At 44.3% G+C, this 14,586-nt stretch overlaps 1 pseudogene; it reads left to right on the forward strand.

Moving 5' to 3' along the window:
• The first annotated feature begins 3,825 nt into the window (after positions 1 to 3,825).
• Positions 3,826 to 3,956, forward strand: LOC120925152 (annotated as a pseudogene).
• The last annotated feature ends 10,630 nt before the right edge of the window (positions 3,957 to 14,586 follow it).

Below are 14,586 nucleotides of genomic sequence, written 5' to 3' on the forward strand. Positions count from 1 at the left end.
CTCGGCCGAAAGCCCTCGCATGCGTCAAAGTGATTCGACGCATGCGTGAAAGCATTGACCTTCCAGGGTCGCGCACGGAGCCGCGTCATCGCCGCGGCCACGTCACCGCGTTCGCTGTCCACGGAAATTTGGTCTGATGGTGTGTACAGCCATCAGACCAAAATCCGCCAGCGGACATGTCCGATGAAAACATGTACGAGGCCTTAGAGTTAAAACAGGAGCTGGATAGCATACACAGATAGCATACACAGACAGACAGACTTCCAGTCGTAAAAACATCACCAGATCCTTCCCTATGTGTTTCATCTTCAGACCTCCTCAGGGAAAATTCCCCTAACTACTTCCTGTCTGGCCAACGTATACGAATGGCTGGATGGGAGCAACACCAATGTGGGTAGATGTACCCAGGGCTGTGGAGTCGGAGTCGAGGAGTCGGAGTCGGGGAAATTTTGGGTACCTGGAGTCGGAGTCAGCAAACAATGCACCGACTCCGACTCCGACTCCTACTAAATTTAGATTGGAATTGGAATTTAAAAAAAAAGCAAGTTTAAATGTCCCAATTCACAAAAAGTTATAATTAATGACTTCTCTACTGTAAGAATAAAGACCAATGCATGCAGTGCCTCACGTAACCGCAAAACGAACACGTTAAGTGACCGTGAAGAAGCATGCTTTTCATGTGCTTCACTATATGGCACGCAACGCACAATTAGGAGCTGCAATACTTATACTTTCCATAGTGTTGTGTTTGACTTTGATTCCTTCTTAGACAAAATGGAAGTTGCTAAAGGAAAGAGACGTCGCATAAGCGTTAGAGAACCAGTAAGTGTCCAAATAAAAAAATTCCAACAGGAGTTTTATAAAGCACTAAAAGAAGTTGAAAAGTATGATCGCTCATCAAAACTTACTGTTGAAGAAGCCATCCTTGTTTATCCAGAGATTGTTAGTGATGTGGCCAGAATAGTTACTGCAATGCCACCCACCCAAGTCAGTGTCGAAAGATTATTTTCAGCCCTAAAAATAATAAAGTCTGACTTAAGAGCCTCTATGAAAGAGGATCTGGCAGAGGCAATTCTCTTCCTTAGAACTCTACATTGAATTGATTTGCATTTGCTAAGCCTATAACTACATTTCAAGATTAATATAAACCATTTCTAGGTTTTACAGATTTTGTTTTTGGTTCATTATAGATAAGCTTTGTTTTTGTTCTAAAACAACCAAATAATGTGGTTTGTATTTTTGAACTGGTAAAGATCCTGTTCCTGATGTTTATGCCTGCTGCTATTATCCAGCCACTTGATTGTTTTCATTGTGTTTGTCTTTTGCTTAAACTGTGCAATACAGTAGACTGTTGGCTTCCCAGCCAGTAGTCCTGTGGTAGGTTGCGTTTCTTTCCCTCAAGGAATGTATAAAATACATTCGCATATTAATACAGAGGAGTCGGAGTCGGGGAGTCGGAAGTACATAAAACTGAGGAGTCGGAGTCGGAGTCGGAACATTTATCTACCGACTCCACAGCCCTGGATGTACCTGTACGTCCACGTGCTCCTGCGAGCCCAGTGATATCTGTGTCCTCTGGACACAGGGGATCACACGACTGGGTACAGGACCATAAAATGGGTACTGTCCCATAACGTCAATCACATTTGTAGATATTGAAAGTAAAAATAAAGTTCAGTTCTCTTCTCCCACAGAGATCATCTGTGAGAGAAGAGAGAACCATTTCAGCAGGCTCTGAGTGTAATTAGCCCATCACACCATATGTAAAAAGGCACAAAACAGTGCACTTTATCTCTAGCTACACCAGTCAGTGTCACCATCAGAGGCGGCTCTTTAATTAGGCAAATTACGTGGTCGCCTAAGGCCTCGTAATCACAGGGGCCTCACGGCCACCGAACTCGCCCAATGCATTATCCCAGTTTTGAGGGACAGGGGACCTTAACGCTGCTGTGCTCAGGCAGCATTAAGAGCCCTGACTCAAGAGAGAGGCCGCCAGCATCCATAACAACCAGTGAATATCGGTGACACCACCCCTTGTGATGTCAATGACCAGCATGCCCTCAGTCAATAATGTCACAAGGGGGCGGGTTCATCAGGTGACATCACTGGGTGGCCCCCGCCCCTTAGTTTTTAAAGAGCAGGATATGAGGGCCGCATTGTTAAAGGGGGCTTCCAGATTCCGATAAGCCCCCTGCCCGCAGACCCCCACAACCGCCAGCCAGGGTTGTGGGGAAGAGGCTCTTGTACTTGAATTATTTTTCCCATCATGGGCGTGAGTGGGGCCCCATGTCAAGTTTTGCCTAAGGCCTCACAAAGCTTAGAGCCACCTCTGGTCATCAGACCATTGCCCCCAGCCAGTGTCACTGATTGCATTGACGCCAGACTGCTATACCCCATACCAGTGTCCTGATCACTGCCATACCAGGGTCCTGATCACTGCCATATCAGGGTCCTGATCACTGCCATATCAGTGTCCTGATCATGACCATACTAATGTCCTGATCACCACCATACCAGTGTCATGATTACCGCCATACTAGTGTCCTGATCACTGCCCAACCAGTGTCCTGATCATCACCATATGATGGAAGGCAACATGATTTAATATCATGTCTGGTATTTCACTCCCTGGATGATACAGGCAGATGCCCCCCAGAGTTGGAATGTAACCAATTATGCCTCTAACTGTGTAGAACAAAGGCTGGCTCCTGTCCGGCTAGGACGATAAGATGGAAATTGGTGATTACCACTCAAGTGACTCAAGTGGTCAAGCAATCTTTAATGAGAACAAGGGCTAGCTAACACTGAAGACAGCCCAGGGCACATAGACATGATACATGGACAATGCTGCCCCTAGAGGCCAATATAATATATTAAAAAGGACTACCTCTTGGCAATATCTTATTGAACAGGAGGCAAGTGGGGGTAGTTACGAGCGGGTGTGAATGATGTGTAAAAAGTACACACAGAAGAGAATTGGCCCTTTTGGCCTGCTTCCATAAGTCTCATGGCTCTGGCTCTTTTGCCATCCTGAGCCCAGCTGACGAAAAACAATATTTCGAGGAAAGCGCTGTGACAAGTATCTTTGATGTTCTGCTGTTATACTTTACGATAGTGTTTGATGTTAGCATATTCCTATTTTCTTGGAAAATAAATGAAACATTGTTTTACTAAGCAGTGTGTTTACTTTCATATATAACCTTATATCATTGTGCTTATTAGAGTCTAAATAGACTAGCTAATTATAGGTATAGACAAATTAATACATATAAGCAATACATAGAGGGAATCTGTAACCACCTTTCAGGAATATTTGTTTTTTATTGTATCGATTACTTTACCATACCAGTGTCATGATCACTGCCATATATGTGTCATAATCACCACTATACCAGTGTTCTGATCATTATCATACCAGTGTCCTGATCATCACCATACTAATGTCCTGATCACCACCATAACAGTGTCCTGATCATCGCTATACCAGTGTCCTGATCGCTGCCATATATAGGTGTCCTTGTCACCACCATACCAGTATCCTGATCATTATCATACCAGGGTCCTGATCACTGCAATATAAGTTTCATGATCACCACTGTTATATCCTCTGTGTTGTGAGGGACACAAGACTCTGGTCTGGAACAATGGATGTTTATTCAGTACAGGCTGTACACTGCAACATGCATCTCAGGACATTACATATCTCTGCTTTCCACATGTGCTCTCTCTAAGATGGCTACTATGCCCCTTGACCCTTGTCATCACTGCTGGGTGGATCCAGCCTTAAAGTGCCAGTACATGTGGAACCCTTCAGGTATAACAACCATCGCTTCTCGGCCTTTTGGCTAAGATCAAGTGTAGTATCTGTTCTTATCAGTTGCCAATAGGTGGTGCTAAGCTGACTGTCCCCGGTACCCTGTGGCAGGGGGAAAGGGATGGCAGTCGGCGGACGCTAAGCCTGTTGGTGTGGAGGTGGAAGCCTTCTGATTTGGACAGAGAGGCATGAGGTCGAAGCCAAGAGGCCGGGTCCCTGGCCGTTGGCCTGGATTTGGTGGTATCTGCCCCAGTCAGTTGTTCTGGAGGGAACCCTTGCTTCTCCTTTAACCGGGATGGAGCGGGTAGTACTTCCAGAATGTGATTAGGTGGGAGAGATAGGGGTTGTGGGTAGAGTCTGCGTCAGTAGGCTCTCCCCGACCTCTTCTCCCACCTTCCTGGCTGGGAAGGGTGCTGCCGGTCCGGACCGGGGGCTAGGGACCGTTGAAAAGCCCGTGGAGATTGTGCCCCTGGAGTGGCAGTCCAGGGGTGCCATACAATGCACGAGTGTTTGAGGGGCACTCATCGTGTGGCACCTTCAGGTCACTGATCTCCACAACACACTTTTCACACCTGCCGCTTGGGCCGGGCCTTTTGGCTAGGACCAGTGGAATTTTTATCCTGGCCGGAGGGCCGGCCAATGTATTTCACATTGGTCACTTTCCTCACCTTCCCATCTTACTTTTCCCCACTTTCTTTTATTATTTTTCCCCGTGTGTTGTTTTGTTTGTCACTTTTTTTGTGGTGCTTGCACTTTATGTGTGGCGAGTAGGGTGCTGGTCCTCGGGCCGGTCTCTGAAAGTCTTGGGAGTTGGTGGACTCGGCCTTCTGGTTAGGTTCACCGGCTCTCATGGGGTCTCCCTTCGGGGGAGCCTCACCGAGGAGGGTTCTGTTTCGGCAGTCCCTCTGAGGATGTTGGGTCCTTGTGGCTTCGGCTGCTTGGGCCAAGATGGGTCCATATGGCTTCGGCTGTATGGACCACAGTTACTCTAGTCCCTGCCAGGAGCCTAACGCCCCGGGGGATCAGAGACGGGTCCTCTTCGGAGGACCACTGACGTTTGCACCTGTCGCAGTTTTTTGTGATGTCACTCTTTATGTGTGTGCACATTTTTCCCTGCACCGGGTGGAGTTTTTGGGTTGTGTTTTGCACGCCACAGGCTTTTCAAAAAAAAAAAAAACAACCATGACACCAGTGTCATGATCATCACCATACCAGTGTCCTGATCATCACCTTACCAGTGTCCTGATCATCACCATACCGGTGTCCTGATCATCACCATACCGGTGTCCTGATCATCACCATACCGGTGTCCTGATCATCACCATACCGGTGTCCTGATCATCACCATACCGGTGTCCTGATCATCACCATACCGGTGTCCTGGTCATCACCATAACAGTGTCCTGGTCACCACCATAACAGTGTCTTGATCATCGCCATACCAGTGTCAACAAAGCCAGTGTTCCCAATTGTTTCCACTGTCCTGGTGCTCCAGGGCCTCCAAAAGTGTAATAGGTAGTCAGAAAATTAGAAGTGTAATTTTTGACCTTAGAAAGCATGAAGGTGCTCCTTGGATTTTGGGCTGTGAAAAAGTTTCACACATGTGGTATCCACATACTCAGGAGGAGTAGCAGAATGTTCATGGGGTGTAATTCTAGGTATGCCTATGATGTGTGTGAGAAATAACTTGTTAAAATTACAACTTCAGGGGGGAAAAAACATTTCCGTAATTTTCCAAATAATTTTGGTAAAAAATTATAACTTCAAAAAACTCAATGGCTCTTACTAAATTTTTTATTTTTTTTTGTACATCCTTTCACCAGTCTGTATCCCTGATCACACACCAGTCATATGACGACGCTGCTCTGATAACAGTATATAAAAAAAATTTGGGGAAAAAAAAACAAAATGTTATTTAATTCCTATATTTTCCAAGAATTGTGATAAAAAATTACAACTTCAAAAACTCACCATGCCTGACAACTGACAATTGGCTTGTCAGATTTACACCCACTCCCGACGTGTGCCTGTGTAAAACCACCCAAAACTACCGCCATAGATTCTACGGCAGTGGCAGTAAAGGCAGTGCCGGCCCAAGACATTGTGCTGCCTGGTACCAAGAATAAAATGCTGCCCCCCCCCCAGAAAAAAAATCACGCCCACCAAAATGCTCCCACATCCTTTATTTGATATCGTTATAACTAAAGAGGACCTGTCATGGCTCTATACATGTATAGGAGTATAAAGAGGACCTGTCATGACATTATACGTGTATATAGAAATATAATAAGGACCTGTCATGGCTCTATACATGTATGTAGGAGTATAAAGAGGACCTGTCATGGCTCTATCCTAGTGATTAGGAACAGAGATCTCTCTCCTCCTCCAGTCAGCCCCCCCCCCCAGTTAGAAACACCTCCCAGGGAACACATTTAATCCCTTCCCTGACAGTGACATTTACACATTAATCAGTGCATTTTAATAGCACAGATCGCTGTATAAATGTGAATGGTCCCAAAAATGTGTCAAAAGTTTCTGACCTGTCCACCGCAATGTCGCAGTCTCGCAAAAAAAAACAGATCACTGCCATTACTAGTAAAAAAAAATAATAATAATAAAAATGCTTGAAGTGCATAATTTCTATTATTACATTGTTATATAAAATAGTTCAACTCACCATATTGCAGAATCAGTAGGAGCCCCGAGCGTGTCACTTGCCAACGTCACCTGCCTTCAGATGCAGATTGTCACTTGCCGCGTCACCAGATGCGGGTTGTCACCTGCCACAAATTGCAGATTGTTACTTGCCACAATGTCACTCAATGCAGATTGTCACTTGCCACCTGCCACACAATGCAGATTGTCACTTGCCACGACGCCACCTGTTACACATTGTCACTTGCCACAACGTCATCTGCCACACGTTGCAGATTGTCACTTGCCATGTCACCTGCTACATGTAGCAGATTGTCACTTGCCACATCACCTGCCACACATTGCGGATTGCCACTTGCTGTGTCCCAGAGTAAAGGCAGGCAGCAGAGAGATAATGTAATCTCTCTGCTGGCCGCACAGTGGGGGCGGAACTGCAATGATGCAGAGCGGGCAGTGAGAGATGATGTCATCTCTCTGCTCCCCGCCCGCTGATTGGCCAGCGAACCCGCTCACCTGCTGACTGTCCCGCCCGCTGACTGTTCCCCAGTTCTGCCCGCAACGCCCAGGTGAATGGAGCGTGCTGGCAGAACAGGTGGAGGGGGCTGGCTGGCAGGTGGGTGGGCGTCAATTTTCCTCACAGTGGAGCGCGGAGCGGGCAGAACGGGTTGGCAACAATTTGTCTCACAGTGCAGCGGGGAGTGGAGCGGGCTGGCGGGCGAAAATTTGCCCCTCAGTGCAGGCAGGGCCAGTGCTAGGCAATTTGGCGTCCTAGGCAAGACCAGCTACGTGCGTCCCCCCCCCTCCCCAAAAAAAAATGTCACTGCGTCCATCATATGTGATGTACACCGGTAAATTTAAGGGGGTGGGGTGGTATGAAGATTACAGGGGGTGGTAGAAATATGACAGGGGTGGGTGGTAGGCAGCTGACAGGGGTGGGTGGTAGGAAGCTTACAAGGGTGGGTGGTAGGAAGCTGAAAGGGGTGGGTGGTAGGAAGCTGACAGGGAGGATGGAAATTACAGGGGTGGGTGGTAGGAACCTGACAGGGAGGATGGAGATGACAGGGGTGGGTGGTAGGAAGATGACAGGGAGGATGGAGATGACAGGGGTGGGTGGTAGAAGGCTGACAGGGAGGATGGAGATGACAGGGGTGGGTGGTAGGAAGCTGACAGCGAGGATGGAGATGACAGGGGTGGGTGGAAGGAAGCTGACAGGGAGGATGGAGATGACAGGGGTGGGTGGTAGGAAGCTGACAGGGAGGATGGAGATGACAGGGGAGGGTGGTAGGAAGATGACAGGGAGGATAGAGATGACAGGGGTGGGTGGTAGGAAGCTGACAGGGAGGATGGAGATGACAGGGGAGGGTGGTAGGAAGATGACAGGGAGGATAGAGATGACAGGGGTGGGTGGTAGGAAGATGACAGGGAGGGTGGAGATGACAGGGGGTGATAAAATTTATGACAGGCCTCAGAGGTAGGGTGGTGGGATCATCATGCTCCTCGTCATCCCCCTGTTCCTGGCATCCCACTGGGGATGCCAGGAATAGGGGAATAACGAGGAGCATGATGATGACAGGAGACAGTAGGTGGCATCAAAGCATTAGGGCTGTGTGTCAGTCAGACAGTCTGGTCGGTGGTCGGCATCGTCCGGTCCACAGCATTGTCAGTTCTCTCTCCTCCTTGTCCTCACTTCCCTCACGCGTTACTGCCGCAGGAGTCAGGATTGGAGATTGATCCGATCATGGAAGAGGTGCGGTTGTGCGGAGCAATTTGGCGCGGAGGCTGAGCGGCGCGCTGTGAATGCTGGGGCGGTCGCGACCTCCTTGGCTCCTCCTCCTGCCTGATGTCATCACTCACGAGTCACTGGGCAAGCTCTCTGGTTGCTAGGCGCCGGTCGCCGCGGTCGGCACGGCTCCTCTGCTCTCCGCGGCAAGTGCTTGTATTAGAATAGTGTGTAACTTTCAAATCCTGCTGGCTCTGAGTAAAGGGGTTAATGGACAATTAATTTTTAACTTCTTATTTTTGGCTCGTTCTGCTTTAAACAATTACATGCTGAGGTACTGTCAGTCATGCTTCATTTTACATTTAATTTTTTTAATTGCTTGGTGGACAAAAAAAAAAGATGAAAATACTTCCTACTACTAAAAAAATAGGTTGTATATATTACCTTATGCTGCTGTTAGTAATACATTACTACTGAATCAATACTGAGTATTGAATGTTAGCAAAAAATATTTCCCCTTTAGAAAGCCTGAAGGTGCTGCTTGGATTTTGGGCCCCTCTATGCATCTACGCTGTGAAAAAGTCTCACATATGTGATATCCCCATACTCAGGAGGCATCACTGAATGTTTATGGGGTGTAATTCTAAGTATTCTTATGATGTGTGTGAGAAATAACTTAAAATGACAACTTTGAAAAAAAAATGTTTCATAATTTTCCAAATAATTTTAGCTTTGGGAAACTTTTTCACAGCCTAGATGCATAGAGGGGCCCAAAATTCAAGGAGCACCTTCAGGCTTTCTAAGGGCATAAACTACATTTCCTGACTACCTATTACACTTTTCGACAGTAAAAAAAAAAAAAAAAACTAAATTCAATTTTTAGTAAGAGCCATGGTGAGTTTTTTAAAGTTATACTTTATTGTATAACTTTAAAAAACTCACCATGGCTCTTACTAAAAATTGAATTTAGTTTTTTTTTTTTACTGTCGAAAAGTGTAATAGGTAGTCAGGAAATGTAGTTTGTGCCCTTAGAAAGCCTGAAGGTGCTCCTTGAATTTTGGGCCCCTCTATGCATCTAGGCTGTGAAAAAGTTTCCCACATGTGGTATCCCCATACTCAGGAGGAGTTGCAGAATATTTATGGGGTGTAATTCTAAGTATTCATATGATGCGTGTGAGAAGTAACTTGTTAAAATTACAATTTTGTGGGGGGAAAAAAATATAAAAAAAAATATTTAATCAAAAAACTCACCATGGCTCCTACTGTTACCAGTAAGTATTTCTGATCACCGCCACATCAGTCATGCCCACAAGCAAAATGAGAACGTTCTGCAGACAACACTATAAAGTGTTCCTTTTGAATAACTCGGCGGGACTTTTTTAAATAGTAAGTGACACTATATTGACATTTACAACGAGAGATGAAAGCAGATATGTTTAAAAATTGAAAGATTTGATGGGAACCCCGCTTTAAGTAACATAACTTCACCCATTGTCTTGACATAGAACTTCAAAAATAGATGTAATGTACAGCAACTGACCTTCCACTTTCCTCAACAACCTTCAAAATTAACATGTTTCAATAGAAATTCCAGAAACGTTTATCACATAAAATAGTAATAAGCTCAAAATCTAACAGACACCAAGGATGGGGCACTATTCCTCAAACTGAAACCAATGATGAGGCACGATTCCTTCCACTGACACAAATAATGGGGCACTATTCTTCCCACTGACACCAATTACCATTTACAAAACTTCCCCCTTTTACATGTTGACACCATTAATGGAAGAATCTGATTGGTTGTACAAACCTAACCGATATTAGGACATTTATGCACACTATGTCTGCTGTGTTTGCACTTAGCAATTTCCTTTACAGCTGAACAGCTGAGGTAATACTCACACTTCAAGTGACATATACTAGTAATGCTAACATTGCCTCGGTAAAAGCCCCAAGGGACCACAGACAGGCCAAAGTGCTTCCCGAAGGGACCATCTGCTCCACAATACACAAGGTCCCCAGACACAGTGCAGGGTTTTATTTAAATTTGCACATATGTCTTGCTGTAAACCTGTAGGCCACGGATGACTTGTGCATTCAGGTTCACTTAAAGCAGGACTAGAAGCAGTTTATAGGTTTTTTTTATTATAGATTACTAGCTAAGCTGTGCCTGTTTGTTGAGCAAGGTGAATTCAGCAAGGTGCCTCAGTGCAGTGATGGAGAGAAAAGAAGTGTGCCTCAGTGCAGTGATGGAGAGAAAAGAAGTGTGCCTCAGTGCAGTGATGGAGAGAAAAGAAGTGTGCCTCAGTGCAGTGATGGAGAGAAAAGAAGTGTGCCTCAGTGCAGTGATGGAGAGAAAAGACGTGTGCCTCAGTGCAGTGATGGAGAGGAAAGACGTGTGCCTCAGTGCAGTGATGGAGAGAAAAGACGTGTACCTCAGTGCAGTGATGGAGAGAAAATAAGTGTGCCTCAGTGCAGTGATGGAGAGAAAAGACGTGTACCTCAGTGCAGTGATGGAGAGAAAAGACGTGTGCCTCAGTGCAGTGATGGAGAGAAAATAAGTGTGCCTCAGTGCAGTGATGGAGAGAAAATAAGTGTGCCTCAGTGCAGTGATGGAGAGAAAAGACGTGTGCCTCAGTGCAGTGATGGAGAGAAAAGACGTGTGCCTCAGTGCAGTGATGGAGAGAAAGGAAGTGTGCCTCAGTGCAGCTTCAGAGTAGACATGTAGAGGAAAACATTTGTTTACTTTTGATTAGTTATTTACATAAATTATTTTTTTTATAGAAAATACAGTGCACATGTCTAATAACATGTTTTTTTTTTTTTTTATAGAAAAAAAATGAGACTTTAGTATCACTTTAAATGTGAGACTAACCAAAGCTTTTGCGTTTACCATGTGGTGCTTTTACTACGGCAGGGCTTGACAAATTTGCTTGGAATCTAGGAGCCAGCTAAAAAAGTTAGGCGCTATGAACGCTTCCCGTCCTGCCGAGCTTGCGCGCAGAAGCGAACGCATACGTGAGTAGCGCCTGCATATGAAAGCGGTGTTCAAACCACACATGTGAGGTATCGCCGCGATTGGTAGATTAGTAATTCTAGCCCTAGACCTCCTCTGTAACTCAAAACATGCAACCTGTAGAATTTTTTAAATGTCGCCTATGGTGATTTTAAAGGGTAAACATGTATCGCCATTCCACGAGCGGACGCAATTTCGAAGCGTGACATGTTGGGTATCAATGTACTCGGAGTAACATTATCTTTCACAAGATAAAAAAAAATTGGGCTAACTTTACTGTTTATTATTTTTTAACAAAAAAAAAGTGTATTTTTTCCCAAAAAAGTGCGCTTGTAAGACCGCTGCGCAAATACGGTGTGACAGAAAGTATTGCAACGATCACCATTTTATTCTCTAGGGTGTTAGAAAAAAATTATAAAGTTTGGGGGTTCTAAGTAATTTTCTAACAAGAAAAAAACTGTTTTTAACTTGTAAACAACAAATCTCAGAAAGAGGCTCGGTCCTTAAGTGGTTAAGTAGGATTTTTCAGCAAGTAAAATGATAAGCAGCAATTTATAAATATTTTTTAAAGTTTTGTAATTGGGAACATGTAACAAATATAAAGTAGGTATTATACCAAATTGGCTGCAAAAGTGGAAATCTACATTAAGGAGTTCAGCTGTAATGCCGCGTACACACGACCGTTTTTCGGGTTGTAAAAAATGACGTTTTTAGGGGGCTAGAAAAAACTACGACTTTTTTTTCAACACGATCATTAAAACGGCCTTGCCCACACACGATCGTGAAAAAAATGCTCTAGCAAAGCGCGGTGACGTACAACACGTACGACGGCACTATAAAGGGGAAGTTACATTCGGATGACGCCACCCTTGGGCCCGCTTTTGCTGATTCCGTGTTAGTAAAAGACGATTCGCGCTTTTCTGTCTGTTACAGCGCGATGAATGTGCTTACTCCATTACGAATGGTAACTTTACCAGAACGAGCGCTCCCATCTCATAACTTGCTTCTGAGCATGCGCGTTTTTTTTCACGTCGTTAAAACCCACCCACGACCATTTTTTACGACGTCAAAAATTAGAGCATGTTCGAAATTTTTAATGCCCATTTTTTATATCGTGAAAAAGGCTCTGGAGCCCACACACGATCGTTTTTAATAACATAAAAAAAAACGTCATTTTTTACAACCCGAAAAACGGTCGTGTGTAATGCCGCGTACACACCATCACTTTATGTGATGAAAAAAAATGACGTTTTTAAAAACGTCACTTTAATTGACCGTGTGTGTGGGAAAACGTCGTTTTATGTCTTGTAAAAAACGACCAAAAAAAGTTGAAGCATGCTTCAATTTTATGTGTCGTTTTTCAAAAGTGCACTTTTTACTTCACAGAAATTGACCGTGTGTAGCAAAAAACGTCGTTTTCTAAGACGTTTTTTCATCCACGCATGCCCAGAAGCAAGCTTCAATGGTAAAACGTGGTGGAACGTAACCTCACTTTGCAAGATCATTGTGAGAAAACGATGGTGTGTAGGCAACTTCGTCTTTGAAAATTGAAGTTTCAAAAACGTCATTTTTTACTTCACAGAAAGTGTCGTTTTTTTTCATCACATAAAGTGATGGTGTGTACGGGGCATAAGAGACGGACAGCTTGGGGGAAGAGATATCAGACATAAGCTGCATGGGGAGACTTTTCTCTAATAAAGGCTCCAAGACATGTAAGAAACCAATCAGTGATTTAAACCCCTTGGGCCCCTTTAGAACAGAAATGTCAGTTTTTTTGGTTAACTTGCCCAGAACATCAGAATTTTGTTAGGTTTCTTGTATTGTATATTCAATTACAGTTTTCTTCTTGGATTTAATATATTTTAAATGATATACACTCACCGGCCACTTTATTAGGTACACCTTGCTAGTACCGGGTTGGACCCCTTTTTGCCTTCATTCTCCATGGCATAGATTCAACAAGGTGTTGGAAACATTCCTCTGAGATTTTGGTCCATAGTGACATATTAACCGCTTAAGGACCGCCTCCTGCACATTTACGTCGGCAGAATGGCACATGCCCAGCCGTGCTGAAGAACGGGGAGAGCTGTGTGTAAACACAGCTTCCCTGTTCTTCACTGTGGCGGCTGCATCGATCGTGTGATCCCTTTTTTATAGGGATATACAATCGATGACGTCACACCTACAGCCACACCCCCTACAGTTAGAAACACATATTAGGTCATACATAACCCCCTTTAGCGCCCCCTTGTGGTTAACTCCCAAACTGCAATTGTCATTTTCACAGTAAACAATGCATTTTTATAACACTTTTTGCTGTAAAAAGGCAATGGTCCCAAAAATGTGTCAAAATTGTCAGATGTGTCCGCCATAATGTCGCAGTCACGATAAAAATCGCTGATCGCCGCCATTAGTAGTAAAAAAAAAATTATTAATAAAAATGCAATTTTTGCAAAACCAATTGATTGATAAAACGCTTATTGCAATTTTTTTTATACCAAAAATGGGTAGAAGAATATGTATCGGCCTAAACTTTTTGCTGTGAAAATGACAATGGTCCCAAAAATGTGTCAAAATTGTCCAATGTGTCCGCCATAATGTCGCAGTCACAAAAAAAAAAAAATCGCTGATCACCGCCATTAGTAGTAAAAAAATAAATAAAATAAAAATGCCATAAAACTATCCCCTATTTTGTAAACGCTATAAATTTTGCGCAAACCAATCGATAAACGCTTATTGCAATTTTTTTTACCAAAAATAGGTAGAAGAATACGTATCGGCCTAAACTGAGGAAAAAAACATTTTTTTTATATCTTTTTTGGGGGATATTTATTATAGCAAAAAGTAAAAAATATTGGGCCAGATTCTCAAAAGGCTTACGACGGCGCAACGCCATTTGCGCCGCCGTAAGTCCTAATCTGGCCCGGCGTATCAATGTGACTGATTGTTAGAATCAGTTACGCATATATATCCATTAGATCTGACAGGCGTAAGGCTCTTACGCTGTCAGATCATAGATGCAATTTTTTTCCCCGCCGCTAGGTGTCGCCGACGTCGTTTTCCCCGTCTATGCAAATTAGCTATTTACGCGAGATTCCCGAACGTACGCGCGGTCGACGCAGTGAATTTACGACGTTTCCGTAGCATTTGCGACGCATAAAGTTGCCCCTGCTATTTGAGGGGCAACCAATGTTAAAGCGGAAGTTCCCCCATGTATTAAAATTTTTTTTTTCTCCCCTTAGATTCCTGCTCGTTTTGTCTAGGGGAATCGGCTAGTTGTATTAAAATATGATCCGTACTTACCCGTTTTCGAGATGCATCTTCTCCGTCGCTTCCGGGTATGGGTCTTCGGGAGCGGGTGTTCCTTCTTGATTGACA

Source organism: Rana temporaria, chromosome 1 (assembly GCF_905171775.1).
Source record: "Rana temporaria chromosome 1, aRanTem1.1, whole genome shotgun sequence".
NCBI classification, from domain to species: domain Eukaryota; kingdom Metazoa; phylum Chordata; class Amphibia; order Anura; family Ranidae; genus Rana; species Rana temporaria.